Below are 16,715 nucleotides of genomic sequence, written 5' to 3' on the forward strand. Positions count from 1 at the left end.
TACATCTTCCTCTGAATGAGCCGTAGTATAGGTGCGTAAACCTGACTAATATACACATTGAAAGGTTGACCCTTCAACTCAACAAACAGCACTCTATCTGATAGAGACCAAAAGCCAAGTAAACATCTTGATGTAGCAATCGAGAATTTGATATAGCGCAGCCTCCGGCCGCTACCGTTCGCCACACTTCTGATTTAGGACAAGTAGCAGTAGATAACTCATTACTCCGCAGGCTTGACTGTATTTAAAACAGAGCATCCAATATATCTAATATCAGTAGGTACCTTGTCAATGAATACAAATAACATAATCGAGCTCTAATCGAGAACTAATTATCCAATTAGCCCCTACTCGAATGTCATGTATTTTCATCAAAGACGGCGGATGCTTTCAATAGATGTAGAAGACATTTTGTATTTCCTCGTGCAAGTTAAGGATAATGGTGAGTTCTGGTCATCCGAGTGCATTGTGAAAGAAAAAGTGTGTAATGGATCAGAAAAATTTGATCATGTAGCATGTAAGCATTGGTGTGTACTGCAGAGTTCTGGAGTCATCAAAATCATGATAAATTTGGCCCACTCTTGGTAAAGTAACGAGCACTGTACACAGAAAGATGTATATGGAACTACACAAATGGTGTCGGGGCTACTAACCTTGATTTCCTAATCTTTCTATGCTCATTACTCAGCCAGTATACATTTTCTACCAAAATTGTTTGGCAAATAACATTTATTTGTAATCTTGAACATCCAGTGTAATTTTCGTTTGATTCTGTGAAAATTCATTTTCTTTTTTTTTACCAGAACTCACCTTTATCTTTAAGGGCTTTTATATAACGCAAGAGAAACAAACTCATTTTTTGTATCTTGATAATTGTTCTATTTACTAGAGGAAAATAAGGATCGTACTGTAGAGAGTGAACAAAAATATAACACATTCGCATCCAACCGGGTACCCAGTTAACACCTGGGGGGGGGGGGGGGAAGGAGCTATGTAGGTAAAACTCCTTGCTCATTGACATCAGTTTCGTGCATGGGCTCGAACTCACGTATGACCTCGTTTGGGATGGATGAAATATTCATTTGACTACTATTTCAGTTTCCAACATAGTCTTATGAAAAATATAGTGCCATCCCAAGTTTTTATCTTTCAATATCCTTTCTCTTAAAGCCAACATGTAGACAAGACACTCAAATTAATCAGTGTTCTAACCAATCTTCCTTGTCTCTCCATTCTTTCCAGCTTCCACACCATATGCTGTTAGACAGTGTATGCCATGGCTTATTCCTGTGTTAGCTTCTGTTATTGTTTTGCAATTCATCGTCATATCTGTTCTGCTAATGCTGTTTTGCTACCAGCGAAGGTAAGTACATCAACCAACACATCAATAAAAGAAACTCTTGAAACAACAAACTGTCATAAAAGAAAATACTTCTTTCCTTCGAAAATGTGATATATTTTTTTCGTTAACTGTTACTCACCAACACTTTTTTATTTCCAGACTAACACTCCTTGTATATGAATAATTTATCATATTCTATTATGGAATAAATCATTAACACATTATTGTTTCTTTCTTTATTGAGAGAGGGAGGGGGCTCAACTTCTACGACAAAAATGTTACATTTAACAGAGGGCAGGGTATATGATTAAACAATTCCGCAAAGACAAAGGTAAATTTGTTAATACTTACGCAACATACGCTTACACATTGAGATAAAAATAGTAACCTACAAAATAGATCTTCTGGAGTAAGACATTCAACATGCCAAATGCTATTAAAAATACTGCTCCTTAAATATTGCCATATTTTGTTCAATTTTGTCCTGCATGCCAAAATTAGTTGTCTTAAAAATATTAGGTAATATACCCGCCCCCCCACTCAGTGCTATTTAGGGTACGCATATGCGTGTTCCAAGCGACCCCCCCCCCCCCTTTCAGCAAAAGTCCGGTGTGTAAAGTCAATACGGGTCGACCTTTTTCTTTTGTTATACGAGCCTTTTTCAGCACACCCCCCCCCCCTCCCTTTTCAGCAAAAGTCCGGTGTGTAAAGTCAATACGGGTCGACCTTTTTTTTTGTTACGAGCCGGAGAGTTTAGGAACACGCATGGTATCCCTCCGTTCACGGAGTGGGGGGGGGGGGGGGCGGGGTAATATATTGCCCAGCGTAAGGTTAATAAATGTATCTAACCAATTTCTTTACCTATCCAGAGTGATATTGTCCAATAAGGCTCAAAATCAGCCATGGACAAAGAAGACAAAATACTTGACGCAACAGAGTTGACAAGGACTTAACTCCGTTTCGTTGACAATCAGCCATGCACAAGGAAGACGATAGACTTGAAACATGGCTGATCGTGAACTAAACGGAGTTAAGTCTTTTGTCAACTCTGTTTGTTGCTACGGCAGGCAACCAGTGAAAACCAATTTGTTTAATTAAATTATGGAAATGCAAGCATCACTTTTAAAAAAAAACAGACCTTTGTTATTCTTGGCTCATTTTTCCTGATTGAGGTGTCATATGAAACGGCAAAAATGAACTTTCTAGAAATGTGATTTTCCCTTTGAAATTCAGATACCGCCCGCCAAATGACTTTTTTGGTACCCTCTCTTCAAATTGTTTTTAATCACTCATGCGTTAAATATGCATCATATGAGTTGCATCGAATGACAGAAGAGGATCTAAACTTTGCAAATGTGTGTCATTTATTAATTATAATATTGATTAAATTATGATTAAACATCGATAATTGTCGGTTTCGTTTTTTCTCTTTTTCACTTATATTAATAATGATTAATGATGAGATTGATAATGATGATTATGATGAAACGATGATGATAGTTTCTATAATCATGTTGATGATGAGGATCATGATGGTGATGATGATATTGATGTTGGTGGTGGTGATGATGATGATGATGATGTTGAGAACGATGATGTTGATGATAATGAAAGTGATTTGAATGATGATGGTAATGATGACGGTGATGATAATGATGAGAATGACAATGATGATGATGATGATTAGAATGATGTCGATGATGATGGAGATAGTGATTAGAATGATGATGATGTTGATGATGATGATGGAGGTGAAAATATTGATGATGACGAGAATAATGATGATGATGATGATGGTAGCGATTTGAATGATGATGTTGTTGATGATGATGGTGGTGATGGTATTAATGATGATGATAATGATGATGATAGTGATTATAATGTTGATGATGATGGGGATGATGATGTAAATAATGATGTTGATGATGAAGACGATGGTGATGATGATGATGATGAGGTGATGATGTTGATGATGGGGATGATGATGTTGATGATGATGATAATGATGATGGTCATGAAGTTGGTGATAATGATCCTGACGAAGATTTTGATAGTGATTTAAATGATGATATTGACCATGATGATAATGATGATGATGATGATGAAGATGATAGTTTTTAGAATGTTGATGACGATCATGATTATGACGATGATGATGATGATGATGATCAGAATGATAATAATGTTGGTGATGATGATAATGACGATGATTTTGATGATGATAATGGTGATAATGATAATAATGCTAATGATGATGGTAATGTTTATAATGAGAATAATAATGATGAGAATGATGCCGATGTGTTAATGATGATGATATATATTTTGTATTAAAGCTGCGCTTTATAAATGTATTATTATTATTATCATGTTGATGATGGGGCTTTTGACCAAAATCAAGAAGACATTAACTGAGTTTTTATTATGATCTTTAATTGTGGTGTTTAACCCTAGTAACGCTGGGGCCATTATGCCCCCCCCCCCCTTGTGTACAAAACATATTGAAATGTCATTTTTCCTAAAAATAAATCGAACATTGGTTATTGGGTCTTGTTTAAAGTTTAGGTGGTTGTTTTGGGAGTCAAAACAGTTGAATTGTAGTTAGAAATGAAATAAAACAACAAAAACAATAAAATACTAAGTTTAAAAAAACAATGAAATACATAAGAAATTATCAAAACAAAAGATAGCATATAAAGGAATAAGCTGGCTCTTCCAAATGTTTTGTCCTATTATTTCAAATTGTTTAATGAATATATGTAGTGAAAAAAGAATGCTTAAATATGAATAATATATGATTTATGGGTAAAAATGTGATTTATGACCACATTTGCATAAATTACCATAAATATGCAAATAAGTGAATTTTACAAAAAATTCAAATTATCATAGTATTTTATACACTTCAATTGACATGCGTGCTAATTTTCACGGAGATCGGCCGTTTCACGGCCGAGATCTTAAAGGTAATACAAAGTTTTGGGAGATTTTGAAAATTGGGTGGATAGTGAATCTTTACAATTTTGATATATTTGGATGCCCCTGTGGATGTATTATAAGCACTAAAAAAATTAGCCCCTAAAACACTTCTGTTTTCGAGAAAATTGAATATAAAATTTTTCTACCGGTGCTCCCGGTAAATTTTGATAAATTTCAAATAGCTCCTATGGCCGTACAATGGTAGCTGCGACCGTGAAAATCTCAGAATATGTAGTTGGGATATATAATTTCCAAACGGGAATAGCTAATCGGTCGATTTTAGTCAAGAAACATTGTTTCATAGTTGAATTAATATCTTGACCTTGAGAGGGAGCTATACAACATAAAGAGTTTATTATTTATAATTTCATAACTTTAAACTCGAATTCAACCGCGACAACGATCAATGTATATTGTAGGAACGTATATGCTTCCAATATGTTAATTTGAACCAAAATCATGACCCCATACCAAAACTTTGTAATACCTTTAAGAGGAACCATAATGCCCCCCCCCCCCGCCATACTAAGAACTCAAATAGCCCGGCCTTTTTAGGGTTAAGGAAAGTATAAAAGCTAAATTGAGGTCAATAATGGCTAAAAAAAAATTGAATTTGCAAAAAATAGTCTCAGCAACATTTGAACAAGTTAGATTAATATATTCAGTACGGACGGCACACGTAAAACACGCGCATATGAATCCGCGCTCGCACAATTTTGGAATGTTACATAAAGGTCTGACACGTGTAGTAAATTGGTCCAATAAGCATTGTTGACCAATTTCAAATTTCGACGCACGCGTACGCGCCCGTCTTGATGCACTCACGGACATGGGTTTGACCAAAGGGTGTGACCTGACAAAAGTTTATCCATGACGTCAAGTTTATGCGTATGGAATATCCTTCAGAAATGATATTGTATGACGGAAATATGGTCAATAATAGAAATTAACAAAATGTCGCCTAGATGACGTCACGCATCAGTAATAAAGAAAAAGTTATCTTCGTAAGGATCAATTATAATGCATAGGCACATGTCATTCATTAGGTATGGAGCTAACGAAATCCATACAGAAAGAAAGGGTAACCAAAAAAGGGGCAAAGGATAGATTCTGACGAAATCAATAGGTGCTCTGCCACGCTACACGGCAAATCACCTAAAAATGATCGGGTATAGAATACATCGACGATGTTTCAAAGCGCTTCACCCCGGTACTAAGATTCAGGCTTGCCCGCTCACAATGTATCCACCTTTTCCATCCACTGGGGAGGATTTCAGCGCTTTTTTAATGCTGAGCAATGAAACTACAAAGACGTATGCACCGGCGTATGCATCATACCGGGTAACCATTTAATACTTGGATGGAGAGTGATGAAAGTGGATTAATATGGTTTTATTCATGTGATTATTTTGTCTGTAACAGACGCGAAGTACGAACCAGGACTGGAGAGAACGGACCAGATCCTTACATGGACCTACAGCCCAGACCTGAGGCAGGCAGGACATACCAGGAGATGGCTATCAACTCAACGGCTTCGTCTAAAACACCAGGAGAAAGACGTCTACCATCACCAAACCTGATTTATGAGAACCAGAATGTTATGCAGATTGCACACAAAATAGTAGAGGGTGCTCATTGCAATGACGACCTTCGTCATTGCCTTGTTTTCGTTCACATTCTGCCCCATTAATATTCTCCTTTTCCTCCTTTTCCTTTTCCTTATCGTCAGGAAATCGCATTCGTTTTGCACGTAATGTTTGTTATTCCTAGTTAGGTGCTTTTCTCATGTCCTTTTCCTTTCACATTTCATAGGCATAGTCTCTAACATCCCTTCAAGGTCACTACATTCTTCGATTTTCGAAATCACTCATGCATAACCGTCCAGGCGCCATTTTGTCCGTTTCTGGTCCATTTTAAGGCCTTTATATCTTCCTTCCTATCTCCAATATCCTAGATCCTACAAACTTCTAACAAATTCCTCTAGATAGTCTGAGAGATGTTCTTTCATCTGCGACACATAACCTGCCCTTCAAAATGCCATCTTTATACTCGAAATTCAAATCTAAAACCGACTCCGTCAAAAATCTCTCAAGTTCTTGAAAAATGGACCCCTAAATAATCTAAAACTGCCATAACTTTCTCATATAAATTCCGTTTTGTATTTAAATCTCACAGTATGTTTGTCTCCTAATTGCACATAGCCATGCCAAATTTCACGCTCCAATGGCTTTGCACAACATAAATAGCGCCCTCTAAAGTTCTGGGAATTGGCTTTCTCTCTGTGGCCGTATCTCCATAATGGCTTGGCAAACCCGTACCCTTTTTTGGATTTAGATACTTGAAGATATGCCCTTTCCAGCCATATACAAAATTATATACCCTATCACTGACCAAATTTGAGAAAATTGCCCTCCAAATTCGCCATTTTCAAGAAAATTGAGAAATAACTTCAACTTGCTCTAAAATGGCGATCGTTATACTTACATCAATGAAACTTTGCAGACATATGTATCCATATACGTGACAACTGTTTACCAAGTTTGGTAAAATTCGAATATGTCAGCGCAAAGTAATCGCCAAAAATGATGAATTTACTATGGATTACGTAATAGCGCGTTCAATGCGCGCAATACATTGCGCGCAGTTAACAATGGTGTCAAACTGACCGCAATGAAGTGCCCTTTCGGATGATACCAAGTATTATATATGTTCACACAGAAAATTGTGAGTAAATCGCATTTGAACAAAGATCACTACACGAATTCCGCCGAGTTTCCGCCCGAACCTAACACGTTTCGGCTATGACGTCATTTTTTCAGACTGCTTTTCGCCCCTTAAAAGTCCTTTTTTTTCCTTCAAATTTTGCAGTGACATGCCGAGTTCCAATACGCAGGGCACCTCTTGGCCGGATTTTTGAAATTGGTCAAGGGGGCCATTTAAGACTCCATTTTGTCCTATACATCTATTTTACATCACGTGTTTCGATAGGATTATCATAGAAAAAAAGAGAGTGGTTTACAATAACAACCATGAAATTCTCTTTCTAATGATACCAAATACGGCCCAAAAAGAGACGTAGAGAGAGAGAGAGAAAAAACAATTTAACTCCGGCCATAATACAGATCCTGCACGTTTTCCGCCCATTCATTACACGCATTGTCTATGGGGCATATCGGGTTCACGCTTTTGGCCCCCAGAACGAACTTGATTGCAATGTCAAACATGCACCAAATCCCATTGGTTTGTGCACGCAGTGCTTGTGAGCCCTTTCTAGGTTCTTTCCCCTATCCCAATTTCTTTCAAACTTCGTAGGCATAGTACCATCCCATCAAGGTCACTGTTGATGCCTTTCTTTCGCCCTACCTATCTCCAATATCACAGAAGCTACAGACTTCGTGCAAATTGCTCTGGATAGTCCAAGAGAAGCTCTTTCGTTTGACACGTAGAAACACGGCGTCATTGCACGCACATCGTTCTGACACGATTGCATTTCTAGTTTTTAGATTGTACTTCCCCAAAATAAAAATAATTAGAAGCTTTAGAAAAACACAATATAAATGTCAGCAATTTTACGTATCTTTATTTTCATTTACAGAGAACAACATCAACTAATTAATTCTGTTTTTTTTAATTCTGTTTTGAAAGTAATACAAAAATAATCTCACATAATGCTCACATTGGCAAGAGTAACTGGAAAAGAGGGATTCTTTTTAAATCGATTCCATTCCATTTTATGTAATTCAGTTTAAAAAAAACATTACATGTAACAATCGAATATATTAAATAAAATACACATGAACAACATATTGGACTAGCACATAAGAATATACTTAATATGCTGCAACCTGAAAGGAAATATAATCCTTATAAAGGTTGACCCATTTTCGATAATAAAAAATATGAAATATATTCGTTACTGAACATTATTCAAGACACGAATCAAAACAACAAACATAAATACAATCAAACCAAACATTTCTTGATTTCAAATGATTATTGCAATTTACCCAAAATAAATGTTCATACCTACGTTTTATTACGTTTACACTAGCACAATTTTGTGTGTAACGATGAAGAGCGATCCACATAACGGTCCTTGGAAAATAATTAGTTTTTGGTTGAGTACTGTACGAATCAATGGCAAATGAGAGATTTGAGCATTTTTATTACTATAACTATGAATAAACAGTTTGATATACAAAATTTGGGAATGGAATCAGGAAAATTGTTATGATGTAAATGCTTGAAATCACCTACTCGTAATAAATATACATCCCTTTATTTTAACATGTTTAAGGAGTAAAATATTTAATTGGTATTGGCAAGAAAAGAAGAATGATTAATAGTTCTTATTCACGTTTTTGTAATTTAAACAATTTATCTTTATGAAATTAAAGCAGCAGTGCCCCCAGACAATAATAGCATAATGAAAGTAAGGGTACACAATGGCATTTTGTATGTCATTTTGAGAAAACAGGTGATGACGATGGTGATGATGATAGTGATAGTGATTAGAATGTTGATGATGTTAATGATGATGATAATAAAAAGGAATATCATGATAATGACGAAGTGATGATGATAAGAATAATGATGATGATCATAGTTATGAGATTGATGATGTTGTTGATGTTGATGATGTGATAATGATTTTGATGCTGCTGCTGATGATAATGATGATAATGGTTAGAATGATGATGATGATGAGAATGTTGATGATGGTGATAATGATGCTGATCAAGATGATAATGATGAACATGGTTAGAATGATGATGATGAGAATGTTGATGTTGGTGATAATGATGCTGATGAAGATGGTAATGATGATAATTGTTAGAATGATGATGATGAGAATGTTGATGATGATGAGAATGATGCTGATGCTCATGGTAATGATGATAATTGTTAGAATGATGATGATGATAATGTTGATGATGATGAGAATGTTGATGATGGTGATAATGTTACTGATGAAGATGATAATGATAATGGTTAGAATGATGGTGATTTAGACCATTATCATGAGAACACTAGCTGAGTTCTATTTTAATCTTTAAAGCATACAGCCCAGAAAACCAGTCCCTACAGATGGAGGCATTTCAATTCAGACAATCAAACCTAAACCAAAGACATTGAACACCATATTGATTATGAAGAGTTTATTCATTACTTACGTCCTGAGATTCCGGTGTCCGTAGGCGATGGCACAACCGAAAAACGCTTAAGCCTCAAATCCAGAGGCTAATAATGAAGTTTTCGATGTCAAGAATGACGACCGACGTCTGAATGAAGATTAAGATGGTGGATGTCCACCCCTGATTATGAACCCAATCTAAAACGAAATGGACATCGGGAAACAAGACTCAGTGCCATATGGTGACCTGGTTGATAAACCTCTGTACGGATATCAAAGGCACAATCACATATCAAACGTACAATCATCAAAAGGAGGGGTACATGGAAATCTTAAAGATAAACTCCAGTTCTGGTAAAAAAAAGAAAGAAAATTAATTCTCACAGAATCAAACGATACTTACACTGAATGTTCAAGATTACAAATAAATGACATGTGCCAAACAATTTTGGAAGAAAATGTATACTGGCTGAGTAATGAGCAAAGAAAGACAATGAAATCAAGGTAGTACTAGCCCCGACACCATGTGTGTTGTCCCATATATAGCTTTCTGTGTACAGTGCTTGTTACTTTACCAAGACTCGGTCAATTTATTATGATTTTGATGACTCCAGAACCTTGCAGTGCACACCAATACTTACATGATACATGATCAACTTTTTCTGATCCTTTCCACACCTTTTCTTTCACAATTCAATCGCATTACCAGTACTAAAGTTTATCTTTAAGCGTGTGGAAGATGGTGGACTTCAACATCTAGCCAAGGGAAGCGTCGTTTACACTCTGGCTAACAAGTAAACTAGTGTGAATCATCCTGCCCCATCCTTTGAACACGCCCCAGATCCACCCTCCCCAACCGATACTTACTCTCCCCGAGACTACCTGGAGACTAGTAATCGTGACTCCATCACCTTCAATGAGCTGGCGCAGGATGATGGTCATGTCAATAACCTTGGTAACGAGGAGAGACAGGCTGGAGATGAACTTGTCAATGCTGTCAGAGACTATGATGATAGTCCGAGTACTGGTATATATATTGTTCGGTGCCTCCAAAGACATCTTCGAAGTGGGTCTACTTTGTCAGTGATCTCTAATCCAGGCGGTGTTACTTATTGCAGATCAATCATCAAGCCTGAGATACAGCGGAAGCCTTAAGCTATGGTCACAACTCAGAGCGGCGACCGACCGATTTGTAGCCTGTCCGATCCCCGCTGGAATGTAGGCAATCGCCAAACGATTTTTGGAGAAGTCCAGCAGGCTGAAGAGCCCCAGCGATTTCAGATAAAAACTGGGCGAAGTCGGGAAGCTTCTCCGGACGGCGTCCTGGCAGAGAGCGACTGATGACCCACCGATTTCCCAGCGGTCTCCCACCGGCCACAGGCTGATTTTAAAGAAATCGCCCGGCGGCCGGCCGGTGATCGGCGGGGCACCGACATAATCGAGCGTTCGCCGTCGAGCGAAATAAGTCAAAAATCGAAAAACTTTACAAGCCAATCGCCTATCTGATTATCTAGATATTTATGATTGGAATTCGAAATTTCATTTTTCGTTTTGCTAACGGTTTTTATAACACTACAGTCCTTCGGGGGAGAACGAGTATGGTAAAACCGGTCACTCAAATATTATTTACTCTATTTTTTTTTTCAGGGCTTCAATATGACACCATATCACAGACAATGATAACACGTAGAGCCATGCAGTTCAGATTTAACATTGTTAAACGATGCCTTTAACATCAGAAAAATAAATGGACGTACTAAAGAAGAAAAAAATGAAACAAATTTGTCCAAGAAAATAATACCAGTCATCTTCACTGCCTTCTCTAACAAGTTGCTGGCTTTGAGAGTCTGACATTCCCTTGGGAAGATGTGTGGTCGATCCGTCTGGGGGAGAACACCAGCACCCGTGATCGAAGGAGACACCGGTGGTTCTCCTGTCAGTCCTGTGACATCTTATTGGTCACCTACATTTACATACTGGAAACTATTAAACAAAAAGAGTTTTATTGATTGATTGATTTTATTAAATTCAATTTGATTCATTTATTCACCCAATATATAAAAACAGAACGCATAAATATAGAGATGGACATAGTAAAATCAGTAGTTGAAAGCACATGTAACATTAATTGAGTGGGGATCGGATTAAAGGTATTACAAAGTTTTGGGAAATTTTGAAAAATGGGTGGATAGTGATTCTTTACAATTTTAATATATTTGGATGCCCCTGTGGATGAATTAAAAACACCAGAAATTTTAGCCCCTAAAACACTTCTGCTTTCGAGAAAAATTGAATTGAATGTATACCAAATGCTATTACCTTTATTCAAGATTATTTCTCTGCAAGAATCTATCCTCCATCTGCTTAATTCTCTTTTTGTTTAATTTAAAAAATATCTAATCATGTCCTTCAAATATTTAACCTGTGCACTGACAGCTATTGTACTGAAATATTTTATTTAGGGCAGGTCAAAATATGTTAATACAACAGAAGAGCTGTAAAACGTATTCTTATTCTTTGATGTGTAAAATTTCTTCTTGCTCTCGCAATGTTATCAGTCATGACGATTTACTGTAAACCCAAAAAGTAGCCTGCTCGGCGGCCGGGCGGCGAGTTTTGAGCCAATTTCGTCCGGGCACCGAGCGGCGGCCGCCCGCCGGGCACCAATCTAATTGAGTGTTCGCCGCTGAGCGATTTTGGACAAGAATCGATGACGCTAGGACAAAGTTTGCCTAGTGGTCACCGCCCGGTCGCTGCCGGAAGGCGTCTTATTTTTTCGGTCGGAGTCCAGGCAGCGCCAGCTCGGCAGCCTACCGGCTTCGATATTTGACTTAAATCGCTCAACGGTGAACGCTCAATGAGGTCGGTGCCCGGGCGGCGAACGCCCGGACACCGAGCGTATTTTACATACAAGACACCCGCAGATGACACGCCGATCACCGGCCGACCGCCGGGCAATTTCTTTAAGATCAGCCGATGGGAGACTGCCCGGGAATCGGTGGGTCATCGGTCGGTCACTGCCGGGACGCCGCGTGGATAAGCTCCCCGATTTCGCCCAGTTTGACCCAAAATTGACCGGCGACCGGCGGAAAAGTGACAGGGCACTAGTGCCCGGGCACCGCTGGGGCTCTACAGCCTGCTTGACCCCAAAAAAAAAATCGTCGGGCGATTCCTAAATTTCAGCGGCGACCGAGCGGGCTACAAATCGGTCGGTCGCCGCTCTGAGTTGCGACCGTAGCTTTAGATTAACTGTTTGAATACTATTAGGCTTGACATTATCATGATCATCCATTTTAACTACAAAAGCAGTAGCATATTTGTTTTATTTTTATTGCACAAAAACAGTCATTTAAAAAAAAAATGAAATTTATTTTTAAAAATATATACATTTACTGTTAATAGAGTTACCAGTCTAATGTAAGTCAACTTTCTCATCACTCAACTTCAATCAACTTCAAGATTAAGTTGTGCGTTGTGACATTAGGGATTTTTCGCAAGTTCAACGCGGACGGAGAATCTGCGGTTAATGTGCAAAATCGAGAAGTTACTAGAGTAACAGCGGGGTGACAAAAAGTCACAATTAATTCGTATGACAAAATTATTCACCGGCCGACTGACCTTCATTATACATCTCACCGAGTTTAACTTTTGCATTGATATAGTACAGGAGGATCGAGCGAGAATACCGACACAGCTGACCCGACACAGCAACATATCTATCCGTATATCTTTCTTGGTCAATCGAAGAGATGACTCCACCCAACAACCACCCCTTCTCTCTCTCTCTCTCTCTCTCTCTCTCTCTCTCTTATCACCCCCATCCTCTCTCATGCTCTTACCCCCCCCCCCACCCCCTTCTAAATCCTTTCTTTCATCCCCCCGTTTCTTTGGTTTATTTTTTTTTCTCCCCTTTTCTCCATTTCTTCCTTTTCTTTCGCCGGCGGACCGACATCTCAGCGAGTTCAAACATCTGAGCGAGTATACCGACAGAGCAACATATCTATGTTTATCTTTCTTGCTTCGTCGACGAGATGACACCACCCAACACCCTTCCCTCTCTCTCTCTCTCTCTCTCTCTTACTCCCACCCCTCCTCTCTCATGCTCTCACCCCCTCTCTCTCCTCTCTTTCATCCACCCGTTTCTTACGTTCCATTTTCTCTTTTTTTCTTCTTTTTTCCTTTTCTCCTTTCCTTTGATTTCTTTCTTTTCATTCTTTTCATTCTTTTCGTTTCTTGTCTTTTTTCTTTTTTTATTCCTCTCCTTGCTCATTTTCTTTTTTCTATTGCTTTCTTCTCTTTCCTTTATTTTCCTTTCTTTTCTTTCTTTTTATTTCCTTTCCTTTTTTTTCTTTTCTTTTTCTTTCCCTCTATTTTCCCCTCCCCTTTTTTGTCATTTTCCCCGTCGACAGCGCAATTTTACCGACAATAACCTGATAGGTGGAGATGTCGCACCCACCAACTCCCCCTCCCCCCCCTTTAGCGACGCCCTTGCATGGAAACACGTCTCCAGAACCGACCAAAAAAGAGCAGACTACGTACGCGCTGCACTAGCATGCACAACGCAAATAACGTTACCGATGTCTTGGTTCTGCAAGCAAAGCAATCTCATACATGATTAATACAAAATTCGTTTTCTTGCCACTTATTCTCCAATCAGCTACACCGTAAGATATTACGTGATTAATGACACCATACTGTGAGGTGGTCGAGACTTTGAGATGAATGACGGACATACAGATCCTGTGAGAGGGACAAGCAAAGAGTGTCTTTATTTATAGTAGTAACCAGTAACTGATACATTACATATCACATAATATTTTTGATTATCATGGAGATCATGCATCCCTAAAAACATGTCATTTTATTAAGGATAAAACGAGTAAATTTGCCCTTTTAAAACCAATTGCCACAGTACAATGTAGCTGAAACTCTCAACATTAACACAGGTAATACCTGACCCAAATAATTATACAAATATCAGTCAATGTAAAACTCATATAAAGCAACACATTCACAAAGTTGGATAAGCCAACACACCAAGCTAGGTTTAATAACCTTATCATGCGACCTCTATATCACTACTTAATTCTTGTTCAATAAACTATACCTTTAACTTTTACATTGTAATATTAAGACAATGCAAATATCCTAATAACATAAACTTAAATAGGGCTATCCTGGTTCCCCTTTTCAACGTAAGCACATCTTATAGAATGAATAATGAAACTAACAATATTATAACAATGGACCAATGGAACAAAGACAAAATATCAGAATATCCCAAGACCAGAAACATTGATAAATCCTGTAAACAATAAATCTCTTTATTATCTGCATCAAAATAAACGTTCATCAACCACTCCAATCCAACTATTTATCTTCCATACTTTTCTTACTTCCAAATATCTCCTGGTCTAACCCCTTTCACTGCTCTTACTCCTTAATAGTCCATATCAATTTAACCTGTAACAATATTTGTTTATAGCAAACTGCGAAATGATAAATAAGGTTTACAATAATAGAGGGCGCTAGAAACCCTCTTATGACTAAATAGTCAGACAAAGTTCGATCATCACTGTTTGATGTGCTTTATTAATATCCCCTTAGCAACCGATATTCAAACAACATGCAATGCTTTTAAACACTCCACTTCTATCATAAGCATTTCTTTCTATGCTCTCTATACTTCTCACTGACCTCGTTCCTGAACCAAGACCTATACTCATCACAAAAATTAGAGCGTAACCCTGGTCCTGGTCCTGGGACCAGGTAAAATATTAGCGCGCACGCACTACACCCAATGTTGGTACTGCATTCAACTACTAGTAATTAGTGTACATGCCAATGTACTACAATGTAAATTTACCAAATTAATCAAAACGCTAAGTATCTCACATTTTAACATTAAATCCTCGCTTTCGATATAATCATATCAACCCACATGATACATCAAAATAATCACTGAAATCGTTCTGACGCAATCCACATATGTACATAACAAATATTTAGTATAACAATATCAATATCTACTAAACATAAAAGTGGTTCAAGTTTGGTCAACTCACCTGTGAGAGGGACAAGCAAAGAGTGCCGGCTTGTCTCAGCTCTCCGCCCTCTACCGGTCACAGGGTAATTTCCCAACTTTTCCCAATACTTTAATGTTTGGTTGTTGTTGTTAATTACTAATTAATGTGCCAGATTTGCTAAAATGAACATGGGAATCTGTTTTTTTTTTGTAACCTCTTTTTTAATGACTTAATTGGCTTACTGCCCTTTGGGGGAGTGAATGAAACTTTTTTTTTTAAACGAGGTCTAGCTATATAGGCAAGTTTAATAGACCAGTTCACGGTTAGCACATTACTGCAATGACCCCGAATATCCACAGATCTTCAAAACATGAAGAGGTCCCACTTTGTACATTGTGAAATAATCATTCCTACAGCGATGAAGGTGCTATATAACATAGCCTTTGTTTTCCCCTTTGAAAGAATACTTCCACCTGTGTATCATGGATTGCACTGAATGTGCAAGAATGAATAACGATTACATAACTTTCATGAGCACGTATCCAGTATTTCGTCTCCGTGTATTTCACAATTTGTTCTGCAATGACCTTGATCTGCTCATGCTCAGACTGCAACCGTGAACTCGCTACCATCGTCAATGAAGCACGCCATCTGGCGATGATTTATGATAGTGAGAATCAAAGCCTTTGGTACCTTTTTTATGATAATTATTGTTGGACGTATTTTTGATTATTTATGTATTCATTCGTTTAATTTACACAGGGTGACTCTCTCAGTATTTTAACTGTTTTCCTGAGAGGCCCTGTACAAATACAGAGGAAATTGAACACAGTTTAAATACATACATATCTTTATCATATCATTGATTATTTGTTTATGTTCTAGTTTTTCCAATATAATCTGTTGGTCTTGGAAAGCGATTTGACTACGACAACGAGGCTTTTTAATAAGGGGATCCTCGAATTTGTCTTTGAAAGCTTTGAGATTGCAGAAATGACAGGCTTCTTTAAATTGTTTCCATCGTTTAGATTTTTACCAGGTGGTGGAGCCAACTTTGAGCGATATTTGACAAAAACATGAAACCATTGGTGTGAAATATCAGTGAAAAGCCTTTCTATTCAAAATACCAAAGGGCGCATTTCTCTTAACAATTAGAGCAAGCAACAGAGCCACGCTCAACTCAGAAGAGTTTGAAATCTGTGCCTCCCTTAATCTTGACGACATCACGTAGTCA

Source organism: Strongylocentrotus purpuratus, unplaced genomic scaffold (genome assembly GCF_000002235.5).
Source record: "Strongylocentrotus purpuratus isolate Spur 01 unplaced genomic scaffold, Spur_5.0 spur5_scaffold_13, whole genome shotgun sequence".
Taxonomy (NCBI): Eukaryota; Metazoa; Echinodermata; class Echinoidea; order Camarodonta; family Strongylocentrotidae; genus Strongylocentrotus; species Strongylocentrotus purpuratus.